This window comes from Ursus americanus, chromosome 25 (assembly GCF_024610735.1).
Source record: "Ursus americanus isolate L20-20 chromosome 25, mUrsAme1.1.p, whole genome shotgun sequence".
Taxonomy (NCBI): Eukaryota; Metazoa; Chordata; class Mammalia; order Carnivora; family Ursidae; genus Ursus; species Ursus americanus.
In genome coordinates this window covers 23,475,670-23,497,160 of record NC_142151.1, presented here as the reverse complement: position 1 = coordinate 23,497,160, position 21,491 = coordinate 23,475,670, and the positions used below count along the sequence as shown (strand labels likewise).

The 21,491-nt window shown below is 35.0% G+C and overlaps 1 protein-coding gene across 15 annotated transcripts in view; it reads left to right on the top strand.

Moving 5' to 3' along the window:
* Positions 1-21,491, top strand: part of SOX5 (SRY-box transcription factor 5) — a 963,841-nt gene that overhangs the window by 269,895 nt on the left and 672,455 nt on the right. Inside the window, exon 1 of one of the 15 annotated variants that reach the window (XM_045811736.2) lies at positions 6,402-6,465. The exons of the other annotated variants lie outside the window; for them this stretch is intronic. The gene's annotated coding sequence lies outside the window, so the exon portion shown is untranslated. Of the gene's footprint in view, positions 1-6,401; positions 6,466-21,491 lie in introns of those variants that run through there. 15 annotated transcript variants of the gene reach the window in all.

Below are 21,491 nucleotides of genomic sequence, written 5' to 3'. Positions count from 1 at the left end.
TAGATAGTAAAACTCTTTATTGCTTGAAAAAGGAAAATAATCCCAATATATTGCAAATTGTCAAGTGAGTTCTTTATAATTAAAGATTACTCTGCAATATACAATTTTTAAGGCATTTATCCCGACAGGGTTCACTGGCCTTTGAGAATGAGCCACTTTGTTGACAAATCTATCATCTAAATTGTACAACATTAATGAGAACTCTGAGCAGTGCACTCTTACATTTTAATGTAGGTGGCAGTTGAAGGGGAAAAAAAAAAATGACGACGACAAAAACCACCACCAAAACAAACTACTGAATGTGATTGAAGTTGATTTTGAAAAGGTCTGCCACCTGTGGATAAAAATGTGCATTACTCTGAACACATAGTAATTAAGAAGACTGAAAGGTCATAGGAAAATCCAGTGACCCTCTGAAATCAAAACATTGGTTATTATTTAAAAAAGAAAAAGAAAAAGAAGAAGGTGGAACTGATTTTTACAGTTCTATAAATACAGGGCTTATGATACTACTTACTTGCACAACTAACTGTCCATGGTCCGCAACCCCATCCACAGTTCTATAGTACCACGTGGTAGAACTGATTCAAGGCTGGCCTTTGGTTTGAATCCCTTGTTTATTAATTAATAACTCATCAAGTGGGCATATTTCTCCTGATCAGCATCACATTTCTGTATCTTATTCTTTTTCATAACACTTTTCAAATCCCTGTAGATCGTATTTCATTGTTGCACCTCGAGCTCTTGAATGTCTCCATTTTGATAAACTTTTAACTTAGTTTTCTCAAGATAATGATATGTTGTAAGTAAAAACACCATGAAAAGCCTGCTAACAGCCTGTTTAAATCTAATGGCACCGTTCTTCTATAATTTTTTCCTTAACTCAAAATTATTTGTTTAAATGCCTGATTATACTATTTCATCTGCATGTTCTACCTACAAATATCTAATATCCATCTGAATAGCTTTGCATAAAGTTATTAAGCTTATTTTCTGGATGTTTCAAACGTATGTACATACGCACTGGAGGAATTTTATTAGCACAATTTGAATTGCAGAGTTCATTTCAAAATGTACATCAATTTAAGTAACATAATGCAGTCACGTAGAGATACTCCATTGTACTGGTCTTGGAACAAGATATTGCTGTTTGAGTAGATAATGCTGGTGTACTTCTGAAACAGCCCTAAAACACTAGCAGAAAATAATGATTTATGTATAGTTCCTTTGGCTATAGCTTTCCACTTCTTGATTGATAAGGAATATTGAATGAGAATCACTCAAAAGTTATAGGAAAATTAGACTATATTACTTTTTAAAGTCAGATGATAATATATGTCCTCATAATTTAGTAACAATCAAGCATTGTTCTCTTATTCAGCAATTGTTTGTAATTAAGAGAATTTTTCCTTCCAAATAAAATAACGTATAAACTGTTGACCAAAAATTTCTAAAATGATGTATGTGAGCAAGCAATTGCTTATTTTTGTGTCTTTCTTTAGAACGCTAAGCAACAAAGCAGTTCTAACAATAATAATTTAATTTGAGAAAAAACCTTGAACCCAAACTGTCTCCATAGAACTTTTTCATAATTAGGTTATACATCTTCTCAATGGAAGAAGTCTTGCCCATGGTCACATTCTGTAAATGAAAATACAATTTGCATCAATTAGTGAAGTTGAACTGCTGAGATTCATTATAAAATGTAATAAATATTTCCTAATTTTTAAAGTAATTATGAACCATGATGTTATTTTCCTATATGATGTATGTATCTAGGCATCTTTTAGAGAATTAAACATTTTATAGTGAATAATTGGTGTTTTCAAAATATAATATGACATGACATGACATAATATAACATAATACAAACATGACGTTTGTAAATAGGGAATTTCCTTCCCTCTTAAAGCTTTTTGATATAAGTGTCATTTTAGGTATGGTTTAAGGACAATTTTCTTAACTATTTAGAAAAAAGTTAAATTCAATTCCTATGCCATTACCAATATAAATTCTAGAAGGATTATAGATTTACATTTTTAATAAAAGACACTGTAAGAGTATTAAGAGATAGTGTTGGTGAATATTTATGTACGTGGGGGGAGGGTTAGAAGTTATTTTTAAGCATTATACCAAAGACAGAAATCACAAAGGAAAAATATTGTTAGGTTTGATCACATAAACATAAAAGTTTTTTGCATCTTCAATGCTAAGACTGACAAACGAATGAGGAACTGAGAAATATGTTTGTAGTATACTAAGTTTTTGATACAAAGTACCATTTTCATTAAAACTGACTATTGGCAATTTTATATATTCAATGTATGTAAATAAATATATTTTAAACTGCTAACAAATTAATAGAAAAGTAGAAAAAATAATTTGAATATTCAGTTACTGTTGGGGGTCAAACATACCGATTTTTATGATTCAAGAAATGCAAATCAACTGTGAGATCTTAGTTCATTTAGCAAATTAGAAAAGATAAAAAAATGACATAATAACCAATGAAGATATTGCAGTGGGATTAGGCCTGTCCTTGATTGAGGCCTGTCCTTGACTGATGGTACCAACTGTATCCCTGCACCAAAGATTCATTTCACAGTACACATTAAAATCTGTTAATGTTGGGGCACCTGGGTGGCTCAGTCAGTTAAGCGTCCAACTCTTGATCTCAGCTCAGGTCTTGATCTTAGTGTCATGGGTTCAAGCCCTGTGTTGGAGCCTACTTAAAAAAGAAAAAAAAAAAAGGAAGAAAAAAAATCTGTTAATGTTGATGTTTGTGCTTCTAGGAATTTAGCTAATGTTTCATATATGGTGTTTATAGTAACATGAAATTGAAAACAACTGATATATTAAAATATGGGCTCTGTGTTTAAAAAATTGTGTTTGTATGTGATGGAATATTAATTTCATTTAAAAATGATGTAATGACATGGGAAATCAGAACCTGGGTAATGGCAAACACTTAAGAAATATTTATTGATTGGATATGTGGTTGCACACACACGCACACACACACACACACACACATACACACACACAGAGGTGTGTAGCATGCATAAAACAAAAATTCTGGAAGAACATATGCAAAATGCTGAAAGGCTATACCTGGATTAAAAGACTATGACTGATATTTTTTTTAATTTCACCTTTTTTATTGCTTGTGTTAGTTGCCTTTCTTTAATAAACATATTGCTTTTATTTTAAAGAAAAAATACATATTTTTTAACTGTAAGCATCGGTGTCATAATTCATGTGTCAAGGAGCTTTCCCCTTATGTTTTCCTCTTGGAGTTTTACAGTTTCAGGTTGCATGGTCAAGTCTTTATGAATTTTCTGTTAATTTTTGTGAATGGTGTAAGATAGGGGTCCAATTTCATTCTTCTGCTTGTGGTTATCCAGCTTTCCAGGCATCTTTTATTGAAGAGACTATCCTTTCCCCATTGAGTATTTTTGGCTTCCTTGTCAAATATTAGTTGCATATTGTATAAACCCCTATATACTGGGGTTTATTTGTAGGATCTCAATTCAGTTCCATTGGTCTATGTGTCTATTTTTATGCTAGTACCATACTGTTTTGATTACTGTAGCTTCATAGTATAGTTTGGAATCAGGAAGGTGTGACATCATCAGCTTTGCTCTTTGTTCACAGTATTGCTTTGACTATTCAGGTTCTTCTGTGGTTCCATACGAATTTTAGGATTGTTTTTCTATTTCTGTGAGAAATGTCATTGGAATTTTGATAGAGATTGCTTTAGTACTTTATACATAGTTTTTTGAATGAGAGCATTTTCTGTATACATAGATTGCTATATAAACATGTCTAAATTCTTTGTTCTGATTTTTGGATTAGGAAAACATCAAGAGGAACACAATGTTTTTCAGAATTTGTAATACATTAGACTACAGTCTACATGGCTAGGATAAAATGCCATAACACTGCCAACAAGTTTATCCAGTGTTTACTCAAAATCCCAATGGTAGGGTAGCTTCAGATTTGGCCTGTCTCAGGCCATTGGCTAATTCTTCATGTTGTGCCAACTTTTGCCTTTATGTGAATTCCACTTGGTCCCACTAACACCGAGAATACCCCAGAAATACGATTTTTAGAATCCTTTGAAAAATTCTAGATCTTAGATAATGGATAATAGATATTATTCCTTATTAAGATATTTACCTTTTGAAAAGTATAATTTAAATCTTTCAGTATGTTCTAGGGTTTCTATAGTCACTTTTTTTTTTTTTTTTACCTCATTCTTGTAAGCCTAATTCACGTCCATGCGTTTACGGATGTGCCTACAGTCGGATTTGTTAAAGTCCTCCTGCATGTCCCCCTTTATTCTCACTTTTATAACTGAAAACCTCAATAAAAAAGTGAATATTAAATCCATAATGAAGTAATTTATGAAAATAAAGTAAAATATATTTTCATTGATTTTTCAAATGAGCTTGTCTTTTTTTGATTGAAGGAAACTTTTATAAAATGAATTTTTATGTTCTTCCATTACCAGCACACCTCAGATGGATACTTAAATAAGTGAACTTTGGTGCATGACCACTTTTTCTATTTTTAAACTTTATCTGTACTGATGCAAAGCATAAACCAATGTTTTAATTTTTGGAATAGGATAACTTTTCAAAAGTAAATAATGTGTTTTTAAAAGAAAATGTGTACGTTATGACTAACAGTTTTAAAAAGGAATAACACCTATAGAGACTTAATAGAACTCAAGATGTTGATATGCCCTTAAACAGCTAATATTAAAGTGTTTATTAAATGTCATTGGGAATACAGAAGAATAGCGTAAACTGAATAGAAAAGGAAGGTCAAAGTTAATTTTAACCTTCGGATTTATCAACAAACCATTGTATTTTCTTTATTTATTCCCCCAACTTTCCCTTTTGTTTCGAAAGTATTGTTATTTAAAAGGAAGGAACACTCATGTCAGAATTATATTAAAAATCAGACCTCGAGACTATCTGTGAGGCAGAAATAATCCAACTATTATTTCTGGTATAAAAAGTTTTTTGAATAACATCACTTGCCCAGAAGCTGTTTTCCAACCTAATAACTCTTGGAATTATGATCTAAAATTTCAAGAGGATTAAGGCTGCATAACTATTAGAAGGTACAAGTGTGCAGGAATGTGACCAGAGGTGAAATCTGATTTAAAATTTCTTTGAGGAAGCACTAGTTTCAAAACAGTAGCACTGAGAAAGTAGAAATGCCACACATATAAATATTGCTTAGCAAGCTTATCTTAGTTAAACATATACTAAATACATGCACAGCCATCTCCAAGACGTTCATTAACTAGGGTTTTAGTCTATTTTCTTGATTTTAACCATCTGCTTTCAATTCTCCTTGAACAAAATTACTTAAAATGGACAGAAATAAAGTTCAACACATTCTATATTGGTTCATCTTCTTTTTAGTAATTTCTTTATGAGACAGTTTGGAGGCAGCATGGGATGCATGCCCAGTTTGTTGATGGTGAACCCATCTTGGGTGTGCCTACCATTTATCCATTCCAGTACTTTGTCAGAAGTTGTGTAACGAGTTGGATGGAAAAGCAGGAAGCAGGAGGCATCTCCATGTGACAGCTATACCATAATATGCCAAGCATGATGCTGGTTGCTGCAGAGGACACAACTCTAAGAAAAATGAGATCCTGGGCCTCAAAAGCACTAGAAAGTCCTGGGGTGTAGGTGGGCATGTAGATGGCAAGAGTATGTCAGTTCCTCTGTTGAAAGGCAGGATGCATAGGTTAATAGCTCACCTCTGAGTACTTTGCATCCAGACGTGGTCTTTGCTAGGCATGCCGGTTTTCTCAAGATGGGGGTCAGCTTAAAACTAGTTTAATCATAGGCCTTTGATTAGTCTTTGGCCATGTAGAGTATCTGAACTCCACTTCTTTCAGAGACAGCAATTTCAAATTTGTTGCCCCACAGCGTCTCAGAGAAATCCGATGACAACAAGCAATACTTAGGGAACATGGTTTGAGGGATATACAGGTATTTTGAGGTGCTATGAAATCTATTTCTGTACGAAGCAGGAGATGCAGAGGTGCATCCCTGAATACCTTGTAATAACCCCAAGGAAGTGGCCTTTATGATGTCTGCGTTAATATGGTGTCATAGGCCCAGCCAGACTGAATGTTGCTGTAAGAAAGAGCCCCATAAAATGCATTATGACTACCAAGAATTGTGCTGTGGAAATCTTTCATTGCAACCTACCATATCCATTCTATAAAACTACTTGGGAGAGATGTCTGACTCCTCTTACCAGTTATAGTTATGCTGCCCCTGAGTAGTTCGTCTATTTTCATCTGCTGATACCTGTGCATTGTATAACTGACTTTTAATTGATGTTCTCTGTTGTACTTCATGTATCAGAAGGAAGAGGTTTCATGGGCAGGGGATGAAGGCTGTGGAGAAGAAGTGGGAATTCAGAAAGGCATAGGTAAGACCACGATATCTGAGTGGGTCTTGAATGGTGGAAATGAGGAGAGAATTGAGATAGCATGATTAACGGTGCAGGTGAAAAACTGTGCAGTTCTATTTGGCTCAGAAATATTAAGGCAATAGTGACATGCCAATCTGTACATTTCAGATTGTTAAATTCAATCTGAGGAAATTATGCATACATAGTCTTGTCTAATTTGATAAATAGTAAGATGGCATTGATTTTTTTCCCTATAGAGGGAATGTCAATATTTAGCGTGTTTATATTTCTGGTATATATTATGGTATGGGTTTTGGGGAAGAGTAGGGTATATTGTAGTTCAAAAGACCAAAAATAAAATGTAATATAAGTTCCCCCATAGAAACTGGGTAAATGTATTTCCTGAGCATGGGTGTTGGTAGCCATGGCAGATCTAAGTAATATAAATTTGACTGAATGATACTTCACTATATAGTCATTTATAGTTCATGTACTCCAGAACTGGTCAGGCTAAGTCCATCAGCTAACTGCTTTTTTTCTTTTTCTTTTCTATTCTTTTCTTTCTTTCTCTCTTTCTTCTTGTTAAATATGGTATTATAATGAGTAGACATTGTCATTGCATTAAGTATGTTTTTATTTTTTAATTGAGGTATAATTGACATATAACATTATATTAATTTCAGTTGTACAACAATGATTTGATAAATGGATATATTGCAGAATGATTACCACAATAAGTCTAGTTATGTCAGTCCCCATATGTAGTTACAAATATTTTATTTTTGTGGTAAGGACTTTTAAGATCTATCTTAGCAACTTTCAAATATAGAATAAAATATTGTTAACTATAGTCACCATGCTGTACATTTTAATGATTTATTTATTTTATAACTGTAAGTTTGTACTTTTGGATCTCCTTCAGCTAACTTTTTTGCTAAAAATTTCAGTCATATTTATTTAAGCATTACAAAGGGTGAGTAGACTAGTAAGGCATAAAAAGAAAGTTACAAAACGTACTCTTGTTTTAGATATACAGTAGTTGATTTTTTCTCTAAAATTTAGTATTTCCTATTCTTCCCCACTCTACATGTTAAATCTCAATGACAAGGATATAGTTACCATATCTTGAACACTCATAAGAAATTTATAAGCAGTTTACATGTATCAACTAATTCACTCCTCAGAACAATCCTGTAAGTTCTATTATCTCAATTTTATATTTGGGGAAACTGAGGTATGGGAAAATTTAGAAAGCTGCCCATGCTTATGTAAGAGAATTAAATGACACCACCTAGATTTGCATCTAGGCAGTCTTGTTCTAGAGCTTACTCTCCTAATATTATATTACTCCATCAGCTGAAAGTTGAGGGAAATTATTACTTAAATTTCATTTCTCTCCAAAGATTAAAAAATATGGATTCTTTATTAACTTGCTAGATTTACTTTAATCAATTAGCACTTTAGAATGAAAAGGGAACTAAGAGGCATGTAATCCAATTTTCCATTCATGGCAGAAAGCTTCCTTACAACATTATGATAATTTTTCCTACTTCTCATAAATACTTTGTTTATGTATTTATCTATTTATTTATTTAAAAGATTTTATTTATTTATTTGAGAGAGAGTGGGCATGAGCTGGGGGAGGAGCAGAGGAAGAGGGAGAGAGAATCTTGAAGCAGACTCCCTACTGAGCACAGAGTCTGATGTGGGGCTTGATCCCATGACTCAAACTGAAATCAAGAATTGGATGCTCAACTGACTGAGCCACCCAGGCACCTCTTCATAAATACTTTAAATAATAATTTTTTTAAAAATCACTGCATCTCAAGGAAGTTTATTCCTCTTTGCAGCGACTGTCTTAGGAAAGTATATCATACTAAATCATCTCTCTTTTCCTTTATCATAATTTTTGTGTCAGTTGGGCATAAATTAAAACATATTGGTTAGCAATAAGTGTATTGTAATTAATAATCATAACTAACATTTATAGAGTACTCTATGTGCCAGGTACTTTTCTGAATGCCTTCCATAGGTTAACTCTTTTAACCTTCATAACGATCCTATTATGGATACTGAACTAGAGGGAGGTCAAGTAATTTGCCTACTGTCCTGTTTAGTAGTGAAAACCAGGTTCCTAGCCCCACACAACTCAGTACTGAACCAGAGCTGCCTCCTGGTTCATGTTTCATCCATAATGCTCTTTCTCCTCAATCAACTCCTTCTCTTACAGTTAAATCCATGAAAAACCTCTTGACCAGATCTTTTGAGAGGTCTGCTTTCTGCTGAGAAAGTTTTTATTTTGTTACCTCCTACCTACCCCCTCTCACCTCATCAGCACCACCCCTGCTCCCCCAAGTTCCTCTTCATGTCAGTGAGGTAGAGCTTTTTCACTGTCTTTCCCATAACTGTTTATTATCTCTACTCCTGTCTTTGTGCTTGTAATTGTTTGTAATTTATTTATTTATTTTACTCTCATCACCACTTTTTAATGTCCAGTTCATCTTTCAGAGTCAAATTCAATGCCAGACTTCTTCAAGATGACTTCTCTGTGAAGAACATGCAAAATAAAGTTTCCCTTCCTTTCTAAGAATTTATTTTATGGAATTATGGAATCTAAGACATGCGAGATGCCACTAGACAGTATTACTTAGGCTGGTTCAACCTCACAACCACCATAGAAAGTCCTTTGTATCATTCTTTATGGATCATCACCTAACTTGAATATTTTGAGTGATAGATATTCATTGCTTATCAAATCAGCTTGATTCATCTGGACACCCCTGATACTTAGAAAGAAAGTTTTTCCTTTTAATAAGTCACATTTTTCCTTCCTGTAACATCATTGATCCTAGCTCTTTCATTCAATCCATTTCATTGATTGCATTCCATTTAGCACTTTGTAGTATGTTAATTGTGTTTCTCAAAATTCTGTCTTTTCAGTCAGTCTGAAAACTCCTTTTAGTTAGGAATCATAATTTATACTTCTGTACTTCTTCAGTGCCTTACATACTTCTTAGTTCAGACTAGGTATGCAGTAAATACTAAGTCAATGTGTGTGTGTGTGTGTGTGTGTGTGTAGAAATCAAAATGGATTTTTCTTATGTTAACCTAGCACTTACACATAGTAATAACGGTGCCCAAGGATAGCTGCAATAATCCCCAACATTTGCAAGACTCATTTTCTCTCTCTCCCCCACCTCCACCCAGTTTCACTTTGAATGTATTGAATGCCAAGTTCCCAAGATGTCAAGCATATTTTTATGTCACACTTTTATGACAGTATTTTAAATATATTAATATATTTTGCTCTTTAGGAAACACGGTCATAAATCTAGATTTATTACCTATTGGATGGAAACCTAAATAGGATAGTGTCTTAGCTCCTGGAGAGGTGGTCTAGAAAAGTGTTTCAGAGTAGAGCTTTTGGATTCATCAGAGTTTGACAGCCCTTCACTAACTGTGCGGTCTTAGACAACTTCCTTAACTTCTATTGCATAGTTTTCCTATTTCTAAATTTGAGATGATGCTACCTATTTCATAGAGATTTGAGCATTAGATGAGTTGATGTATGTGAAGTATATAGAGCACATATCTCAACTGCGGTAAATGTTATTATTGCTAAAATACACTCACCCAGTATCTGAAAAAATCTTGTAGCCAAGATAATAGAGGAAATAGCTCTAAGGATCCCTAGTGACCATATTTGCTTTCATTTATTTTCAAAAACTACGCGGACCTTAACTTTTTCAAGAGAAACTCTTATGATTTTTCTTTTCAGTGAAATGGCTAGATCAAGAAGCTTTACTATATAAGTGGTTTAAGCTAATAACAGATAACTATTTTGATATTAATAGTGTTACTATTAGAAAATGGCTATTACATCGGAAACCGGGGATGTACTGTATGGTGACTAACATAATATAATAAAAAATCATTAAAAAAAAACAAAAAACAAAAAACAACAACAACAACAAAAAGAAAATGGCTAAATATTCTTTATCCTTGACATATTTCTAATTACTAATGAGTTTAAAGCTACAAACAGATTTAACAGCATCGAAGGAGTTTAGTTTTATAGGCCAATAATGATAAAATACTAATATGACATTTTATAGCACTTCACAGTTTTTACAGTGCTTTCTTATGCATTATGTGATTTCAAATGATAGCACAGTAATTCTCATTTGGAATTATTGCTCAGAATTTATCCCTGGATAAATTCAGGGAACTTCTGGAGGCCATGGGCCAAATACCAAATATGGCTTCACTTTCAGTGTAGGGGTTTTAAAATAGAATTTAAAAATGTATTCAGGGCTACCAGTTGTACAATTAAAAGCACTGTCAATTGACTCCTTACGTAGGAGGCTGGGAAAAGGGACTAAACAAAAATTGGAGCTTCAATCCTGTCAATCTAAAATTTAGAATCTAAATTATAACTTAGAGAAATCAAAAGCACCTGGAAAAACGTTGTGACTTGATTTCTCTAAGTTATAATTTAGATTCTAAGTTTTAGATTGACAGGATATATATATATGTATATATATATATAGTATATGTAAATGGCATATAATCAATGTAGGGAAATATTTCTGAAGAATGTGGCTTCTCCAACATACAAAGCATAAGATCAAGTGAGGAAATGATTAAAAATTTGATGATGCTAGTTTGGAAATTTTGTTTTCCCAAAGACTTTTTCTGACTTTTCAATTAACTTGAATACCTCTTCTCTGCAGGAAAGACACATTTAAAATGTGATTCCAGGTACAAGGTAGCTGACAGTGATTTTATGTACCCACACAGTAAAGCAGGCCACCCAAACCTGTGAAAGCAATTTCTCTTCCATTCATACTTCCAAAGGGTTAACTGAGAAGTGCTCTATTGTATTCCTGATGGTTTTCTCTGCAGAAAGCCCAGTGGGCTCTTTCAAGGGACTCTAAACAATGAGCTCAGTGAGGCTGTTCTGTCTAATTACTCAAAGACAGGGATGCTAAAGAGGAATTAATGACAGTTGACAAGTGCAATTAATAATTATAGCAAAGCCTGGAGTCATGCAGCAGGCAGATGACAATAACGGGGTAACTGTACGTGGCAGCTTTCATCGGTTTGTGCTCTGTGTGTGTGTGTTTAAAGTGAGAGGCTTTGTGCAGGATGGGCCACACTTCATGCTGACAGGGTAGAAACTCTAATTCAGCAACTCTAATGGATAGAGTCGGTCATATTCTCATTCATATTCCCTCTCTCTCTCCCTCCCTGTCTCCCTCTCTCTCTCTCTTTCCCCCCTCCCTCCCTCCCCCTCTTTTCTTGCTTTCAGCTCTTCCAGTTTGGTGAAAGAAACATAGTGTAACTTAAAACAGAACTTAACAGGAAAGAGCTACAGTTAGCTTTCACTATCAGCTGGTGACAAAGCTACTTAAAATTCTGTTGGGCAACTGGAAGGAGAAGGGGCCGGGAAAAGGCGGTCGCAGAAGTGGGATTTCCATATCAAAGGGCAAGCCTTTGGCTCTGAATGGTAATTAAAGTACCCCGATTTCATCTTCGTGGTCAAGTCATGAAAGGGGAAAAAATTAGAGAGAAGAATTTTTCACTCCCTTCAGACTACAGAAAGGAAAGCGGTAAATTAAATGAAAGCTGAGCTTAAAGGTGTCTAACACTTCAATCTTTGCATCTAATAGAAGCTATGATTTTTCTCCAGCATTTATTCAGTTCACATCTTCATTCTACCCTGATTATGAAGGATATAATGTCTGCTTACATTTATGGGGCACACATCTCTGGCTTCCTGAGTTGGCAAAGTTATCAGTTTTCATTACACTGCCTTGGCGGCCCAGTCATTGGGGAAGGTCTGTACACTTTGAGCAAAACTAACCTGTTTTATGAATTACTTCTCCAGGTAACCAAGAAACCTAAAGTGACTTGTTCAGTTTTAGATATGTGTTGGTGTGACTTAAAAGCTTATATTTCAAAATGCCACAGATTTGACTCTTATGAGCTGTATATCGTGCCTCTTCTTTCATTGATTGCTGGAGCTATGTCATTGTCTTCTCCAATGCTCCCATTTCCAAAGGTTATTGCTTTATGAAACAATTATTTCAAATGGAAGTGAGGGACTTAGAAGTAGCTTCAAATTCCTTAAAGGAGAATGCCACTTCTGTTCCGGGAAAGAAGGACTTAGAAATCTTATTCCAGTTTTTTGGATGAGATGTTCAACTTGGACCTACCTCTCTATTCATTAAAGATCACAGAGCTTTTTTTTTTTTTTTCTTTCTTTCTCAAAAGAACCCAGAGCCTGGCCAAACTCCAATGTAGATAATTACATTCCACCTACCTAATTCCCTAGCTGCTTTAATTAGAAAGAATTCCTCTTTCCTCTTCATCCCCTCTTACTTCTTGTCCTTAAACTGCTTTGTAGCTTCTTGGGCATCTTCCACAAGCTACTCTATATCTTCCACCCTCAAAGTACTGTTTTGGATTTAGGGTAAGATAAATTATACAGCCATGGATTAGTACTTAATGGTTGGCTAAAAATAAAACAGAACACAAGCACACAACTATAACTGAATTCCAACTCATCTTCTCTAGTTATGTTGGACCCAAGGTGCTAAGTGGAAAGCTGTTTGTTTTCCTATCAAGAATTAGCCCATGCATTCTCAAAAGGTGATATTGCCATAAAGGTGTAAAAATTGGTCTTGAGAGGAAAAAAGGCTTATCCTTCTTATAAAAAACATATATATATACACATATATATGATACATATACAATATATCTAGTGTATTAAAATTTCATGGGTGGGCTATTAGGGACAAATTTATAAAAATGTTCATTGGGGAAGATGATAGTGAAGAAAATACTAAGAGACACTGATTTAGGCTTAACCCACTCTTATTTATTGATGATGCAAGAATGAGTGGATGGCAAAGGCCAGGAGGACCCACCAGTATTCCTTATGCCTTGTGTTATTTTCTTGTTTCTTTTCATTCATTACCAAAGTCTGTAGTACAGACAAAGAACCAGTATGAGCTATTCCTCTATTTCTTAGTTCTGAAGAAGTAAAATGGATGAACCAATGGCATATAGTGATGAATGACAAAGGAGTTATAAACATATACTAATCCAAACTCTTACAACTATAAAGAATAATCATATTAAAGCCCAAAGGAGAAAGGTCATAAATAGCATTAAGAATATAATATATTAAACACTGACTTAGAATTATCATTGGAGGGGTGCCCGGGTGGCTCAGTGGGTTAAGCATCCAACTGCCAATTTTGGCTCAGGTCATGAGGAAAAACGTATACACTGTCTTCTAGACTTTAGTAGTTAAAGAGAAAATTAAAAGAGTACTTACAGATTGGATATAGTGATACATTTTCTAACTTGTTCTTCAAAGGGAATATATTGACTCTGAGATATCACAAAAATGGTTAAGACTATTTAAGAACTGTGGCCAGAGGAGACCGTTAGTCCGTCGAGTTCAGTATTGTGCAGTGACATCAAGATGATGTGTGAGTACGTTGGTACCCTGTAGGCAAAACGGAAATCGTTGGTGGGACCCAAATAGGTAACTGTAGCTTGAGAAGCAAAGGATGATGACGCTGATGATGGACACACTTACTCTGAATCAGGAAGTGTTCTAAACATTTTGCTTATACTCACTTAATTCTCTCAAAAACCGTGAGGTAGTTAAAATTATCATCGTCCTTATTTTTATAGGTTTAAAAATGAAGACACAGCTAGTTGAGTAACTTGCCCCCAAATTTTTAGTTTGAGGCTGACAATAGCATATCATCTATAAAGCCTTATTAATAAGACTTTATAATTCTCTCATTGTTAGTTCCGTTGCCTTCAGAAGAGTTGAATGCCACAGTAAATAACAGAAAATATAATACTATTTCTTCACAGGAAATGTGGGGTTTTCAAGCTTTCATGAAATAGTCTTTTCTATTTTGCCTTCCGAAGACAAAATGTCTTAAAATTTTCACTTTAAAATATGCACCATATCCCTTTTACATAAAACCCATTCAATTATTTTGGAACTTGATAAAATCGATCTGAAAAGATATCTGCATGGGAATTTTTCATCACTCTTGTGAATAGTCGCTGTGTTCTTGCTTCTCTTTTGTTTTGCCCTTTCCATCTTTGCCTTAAAGACGATGAAAAACATAAATGACTTGAGGGGACTTCCAGAGATGAATAAAGATCGATTGTGTCTTTTCTACCATTTCTAGTTGTTGGTTTTGTAGATAAGTTGTCATGTGTGGGTCCTATGTTGATATCAATAATTAATCAATCAAAGAAAAAAGTCAGGTCTTAGATCCTTTTCAAATTATCTGCAATAAGGAAGTAAAAAAGAAGATGTACATGTGTTTCTCTGATCATATCTATGAGGAGCTGGACAAGAATTCAAATAATAATCTTACTCTCAAACAAGTTTGTGTCTGAACTGTTTGATAGGGACACATTTGCCTCCTGTCTCTTGGCTTTCTCTTTGTTCTTGTTTCTTTCCTTTCTTCCTTTTTGTCTTTCTTTTCTTATCTCAGTGTCTCTATGTATCTCTCTTGTTTCCTAGCTCAAGTGCATCATTTTCTGCTATTGTACTTAAAAAACTTGGCTGCAGGGGCTCTGAAATGAATAAAAATGTAATCCTCACTGTGCCCATTGTGTGCTCTCATTTGTTTTTGCTGTATCGATTTATCAGCGGAGGGAAATTACTTGCTGGAAGAGAGGATGCCAGTCAGAATGACATTTATTTCATAGTACAAGGAGGCTCTCCAGCGTGTTTCCATGTAACCCAGATATTGGAGCTGTAAAAGGGCTTGTAACAAGGTTTAGTGCTATGATTAGATCGTGTGGAGCACCTTGCTTTCATAACAACAGGCACTCTGCAGGAGCTAGGGCCTCGGGTTATGGTCAACCCCCCCCCCTTTTTTAAACATAGATACAGAATTCAACAATTCCCTCCCCCACCTAAACTGTTTCTCTTCCAAAAGCCAAATCTTGCAGACTTACAAGAATAAAAGGGGTATATTTTTAGATGCCTAAAGCTTTCATAACATCAAATTAAATGCAAAAATAGATGAAACACTTGCCTATTAATCCCCTTAACTTTTTTTTTTTGCCCTTTTCCCTTTATTTTGGAGAAATTGTTCCATTTTAATTCACCAAAGCAAATCTTTTCATTCAGTGATTGTAAGTTACATGTGCTCAAGGCTACCAATTACCTGTAAAACCAAACACATTCTCTATGTAAAAACTAAGGCAAGTGTGGCAAATTGTAACAGCAACTGTTTTTGGCATAGATACTAGAAGGAGGATATCATAGGTCTTTGCTATTATTCTTACAAGCCTGGCATTGAAAATTAACTTGTTTCATTGTCTTTCTAATTTTCCATAGAACTGATACAATTGAAATATTTGCTAAAGCCATTTTTTTCCCTCTATGGAATGAGAGAAATGAGTCTGTTTTCTAGGGAATGTGTTCATTTTTATATGAGTGTATAGGCAATATTTTCTTTTCTTTACCTCCTTTCCTCACTGTTGAGATGTGTTCATTTGGTAATGTTGGCAAAGGCAAAAATGAATGAGATTTGTAGAATGAAAAACAAATACTAAACTTAAATTGGCAAATTAAATAAAAATCACACCTTTTTATAAGCACTACTTCTTTCAATAATTGGGTTTATGATACAATAGAATATATGCCTTGTTCATTCCTTTTCTGAGTATCTGACCATCCCAGTTCAGTAAGGACTGGGCTGTCTCCTTAAGGAAGCCTGGAACTTTCAATCAAATTTAGATTTAGGGTATAATGTAGATTGTCAGACCAAAGAGACAAAGCAGTAAGTGATAGTTATTTTATGACATTTTATTAAATGTGCAAAGTACTTATTTATTTATTTATTTATTTACTGGGGGGGTGGTTCAAGGAGGGCAGCTAAATATTGAGTGAGGGAATAGAAGAACTTCCTGGCATTCTAAGTCACATCTCTGACATACATTTTGAAATTACTGTTGTTCAACTTTAGCATGCTTTTGGGCAGTTAATCAGACAAACATTAAAAAATTATCAGCCACATAAGGAATCAGGATAAGAATAAACCAAGTTAATGTCCTAAATATCAGATTTATAGGAATAATAATTGAGACCTGTTATTTATGTTGAAAAAGTACAGTGTGTTTAACTATACAAATCTTGTAGAAGTGAGTTTCTGTGTTAGTCTCAGCTGATTCACTCAGCCTGTTGCTGCTACCCAAACACTATATAGTTCTCTTTTGAGTATTCCAATACAGAATAATATAGCTGCCAACATCCAGGAAATTTAGTCCTGCATGTTGGTTTTTACTGTAATGCTCATATTAATTTTAACTAGAAAAGATTACAAGAATTATAAAGGACAAGTGATCTGGAATCTGATTTTTCACATTCTGAATGGAAAAGGCCTTCAGTTTGAGAGCCAGTGTACAATACTCAGAACTGTGGGCCTCCCTCTCTTAAGTGCCTTTCAATAAGAATTGTTGGAAATGCCCAGGGGAAAGGTAAAGCATTTAAATTAAACGTATTAGACCTTGGCATACATCCTTTGAATTGGAAATCTATTTGGGTGCCTTCGGTGATAATTCCTAATGAACTTAGTTTGTACCTTTGAATGATTTGACACCCTAAATGACTAGGCATAATATTTTAAAAGCTAAATTAAAATGAATTTTGAAAAACTCAATTGTCCATGTTATTCTTTGTTGAGCTTTTTGAATTCCAAGATGTTTCAGAACTTCAAAGAGAAATGCTGCTGCCTTTAGGTTTTTAACAAAGTCCTACAATGGCTGAACCTTTCAGCAAATCTGTCAGCTTCTCTGTTCCAAGGACAACTGCAGTGTCATTTTCTACTCCTGCTGGTATTAATGGAAAACCAACCTTTTGACATGTTTAGGCTGTGTCTCAAAAGTTCCCTATCTCTTGCTGGGGTAATAAAGGTTAGAAATCACTAATGGCAAGTGATTTGTGTCTTGGCTAAAATCCCTTTCATAAAACCTGCTTGGAATAGGTAGGCGTAAATACTGCAATAATGATGTAAAATGTGCGAGGTGAACAAATGACACTGGGGAAGATGCTGCCTCGTACGTTCATTTGTGCACACACGTGCACGCGCACACACACACACACACACACACACACACGCAGAACAAAACTCGACCATCACAGCTTTCCAACTTTCAGTTCTTGGTACTGGCAGCAACTTTATTCTACTGTACTTCAAACTAGAGATGCCTTTGAAAATAGGCGTTTTAGATAGATTTCTGAAGTCTTATGTCTTTGTGATATAACTATTGTTTCCTAACTCCTGCGGTCTCTCATTCACTGAATTTAAAGGCAGTGCATGGCCAAGCTTAAAGTAGAGATATACCTACTTCTCTATCTTAAGGAGCAGGATTTCCTTGTGGTCTAAATACCACAATACCATTTCCCCTCCCTTTTTTTTTTTTTTTTTTTTTCTGTAGGAAATCAACTTGAATAGAAAGGGCAGAAAAGCACTAGTATCAGAAGTAAGTACCAGAACAAAAGTGCTCTATGAGTACTAAGTGAAGTAAAAGACCATTTAATTTGAATGTGGTGGTAGTTTTTAATGGTGAGAGACAGAGGTGAAATGTACAAGTGTGGGATCTGCTTTATTTCAGTGAGGTGGTTTCCAGCTGCGGTGGTTCATCTGAGGCTGATCAATGGCATGTTGGCCTGGGTTCTCACCCCACTTTTTGCGATGCCATGTGATTGTGAAGCAACGTATGTGAACTTGCCTGGTTGACAGCTGTCAACTGTAAATGGCCATATGTAATGATGAGTAAAGTTGTTGTCAACTGTAAATGGCCATATGTAATGATGAGAAAAGTTACAGGCTGCTGTCTGATTAGATGTAAGATTAGAAAAAAAGAAGCAACACTGAAACCTGTTCCTGAAAGGTCTAAAACAGGTATGATTTTCTTTTTGAACAGGGGCTTATGTTATGTAGGCATCACTTACATACCTGTATTTCTGTTTTGACCCTATTTCTCTATAGATATATAAGATAAATCTTGCTTGTCAATATTGACTCTTAATGAATGGGGAAATCCTTACCAACCTTACAAATCAAAGGCTGAAACCAGTGGTTGCTCAGTGGAACATTCAAGTGGGAAGGTGTTTGGTTTTTAGGGCAAGTACAAGCCTATGAAAGACATCTTTGTATTCGCTGTCCCCTCCCCATTACAGAGAAAACAGTTCATTCAAGACCAAGCATTTACTAAGCAATATTCCGTGCTGGGTAATGTGATGGCTAAGTGTGAAATTATTGCTTTGGGACAAATATTGTCAGCCCAGAGAGATGATCAATGGCATAGGCATGATGTACCAATGCAGCCATGCAAGCCATTCTTTGGCATCTTTTCTACTAAAGGGACATGTTTTTAACAACCAGCCTCATGAATGGTCACTATTGTGCAATTTCTTAGCCTTTACCACCTTCCTTCAGCCATTTAAATAAAAAGATCTTCTTCATCATTTCCATTGTGACTATCATATATTCACATAGAAAAAAATATTCTGAAAAACATAAATAAGCAGACTTAATCAAGTTTGAAAGAAATGTGCTGTACAGATTGACAGAGAGAGGGAGAGAGAGAGAGAGAGAACACAACAAAGAAGCTACAATCAAAAGATGTCCATGAAGAAAAGCGGGTGAGAATGTGGGCCAGAAAGGGGAAAAAAAAGAAAAGAAAGGAAAAAGAAAAGAGAAAATAACTTCCTATTTTTTCCATCTAATAGGGCAAATCAGTGGGTTCCAATTTTTGTGTCCTTACCTCCCTGAAGGCTACAGTGTGTTTATCTCAGAAACACTGACTCCTTGAGTTTGCTTTTAGGGGAGCCACTCTAAGAATTTGTTCTCCAAAGGAAAATCACCACATGCCAAAGACAGGCTCTCTTCTACAAGCCCTTGGTTCAAGTTTCCCCAAATGCGCTTCCAGAAAATTCTGTTCTTGCTATTTCTCCTGAGGTTTAACAACACAATTCCTTCTCAAACATTTATTTTCTGTGAAGTTCAGTAAAACTTTGTCTTGAACAATAAGCCCCAGAAAAACTTCTCCCACATCCCTAAACTTTAAAAGACAGTATGAGAAATGGTTTTGTAGAAAATATCTCTGGCTTTAGTATTTGTTTGTTTGTTTGTTTTTGACTCGCCATCAGGAGCTCCTTATTGCTTTTGGGTAAAGACTAAAGTTCGCACAGGCTCAGCTTCCGTGGCTCCCACAGAACTTGTCCCGCCTTATCTTAGAATGCTCTGTGCTTCAACGCTCTGATCTTTTCTTCTGATCCCCAAGGGCCCCAAGCTCTCTCCTGACCCCGGGCCTTAGCACACACTCCCCTCTCTTCTCAAATGCTTTTTAACCAGACTCATCCTTTTCTGAGTGAACTCTTCATCATCAAACAGATTTCATTTGAGCGTCAGTTCTTCAAGGAGCTGCCCCTCGATCTGCAGTCTAGCTGTGGTTACTTGTTTCCTTCCTCATACTATGTTCCTTTCCACCAGTACTATCCTAGTCTGGAATTACATCTTTGTGATTTGTTGATTAATGTTCATCTCCCTTCCTAAACTGTGAGTTCTCAATAGAGACCAGGACTTTTCTCTCCCCTGGGTGTTTCTACCTCCTGGCACAGTGCCTGGCACACTGGAGACACAGTTAATTTTTATTTTAATTTTTTGTTGTCGTTGTTCAAATGACTGCACCTTCTTTGACATCTTCAAAAATAAATCACTCTTGTTGTTGCTTGAGGGCTGGTATATTTCTCTTTTCCTGAGGAACGGGCATGCTTTTGTTTATTTATTTTTTAATTCAATCCTTATATGCCATCATATTTCTCCTTTGCATGGATTGGTGGAAACCTTGTATTTTTCAATTACCAGTGGCTAAAGCTTCTCTAAGGTTTTGGTGTGGCTATTTCATAAATCCTCTCTTCCTTTATCGTTTACCTATAGATTTTTTGCTTTGTATTTCATTATAGGCTGTCTCAAAGCTTTTTGGAAATATTTGGGGGTATATAATAATAAATAAGTGAGATGATTCAACCTCAGGCAAGCCCATTTCCCTGCAATTATAGAGATGTTGGAACACTTTATACTTTTGTAAACATGGCCTGAGAATTTTGTGATTTTTTCCCTCAATTTGTGGGAAACATTTAAAAAATTTCTTTTACTTTGCACCTGTACACTACTTCTCTTCCAAGAATATTTAAGCTTTAAGCACTTTCCAATCATTACTTGATTAGCTGCCAACATGTCAGTGTTTATAATATGGAGGAACTGAGGCAAAAAGAGCCAAAATTTCAGAATTAAAAAAAAGTTGATAACATGAGAATGTATTCCTGGCTCTTAGTCTCTTGCAGTTTCACTCAGGTGGTATGATGCTAGGTTGATAATCATCAGAATGAAATTATTATTTTAATTTCCTTGAGCTTTTTTTTTTTTTTAGTTTGAAACATTGAGTTATATATGACTGACAATGACTGATATGACTGTCATAAGATACTTTACTTCAAACACTCTTTAAAAAAAAAATCAGGGTTTATAAATAACTTGAGGAGCCAACAAGAAAAATAATATCCAAAAAATTGAAATAAGCAATTTTTAATAGTCAATGTGGTATGACAACTATAAAAATTTTATGAGAAAATATTATTAGACTATAAGGTTCAACAGGACTAATACCAAAATTTTAAATGTACGCACACCAGTTTTGTAAGGTTGCAGGCATAGATTTCATGGCCAAAGACTCGAGTTGGCCCAAATCTGAAATGGTAATTTGATGCTATCCAATGATATTAGTGCTTAGCAGATGAACTGATAAACACAAAATACTTGCTGCATATATGATTCTGCCTTGAAACCATTTTCTCTTTTGAATAAGTAGAAGGGGGTTGTTTACAGGTTAATACAAAAATACAAAAAATGGGTATTTTCCCTTATCTGTCACTAAAGAACATTTTCCTTACTGTTTATCTCCTTATTTATTAAATTTGACTT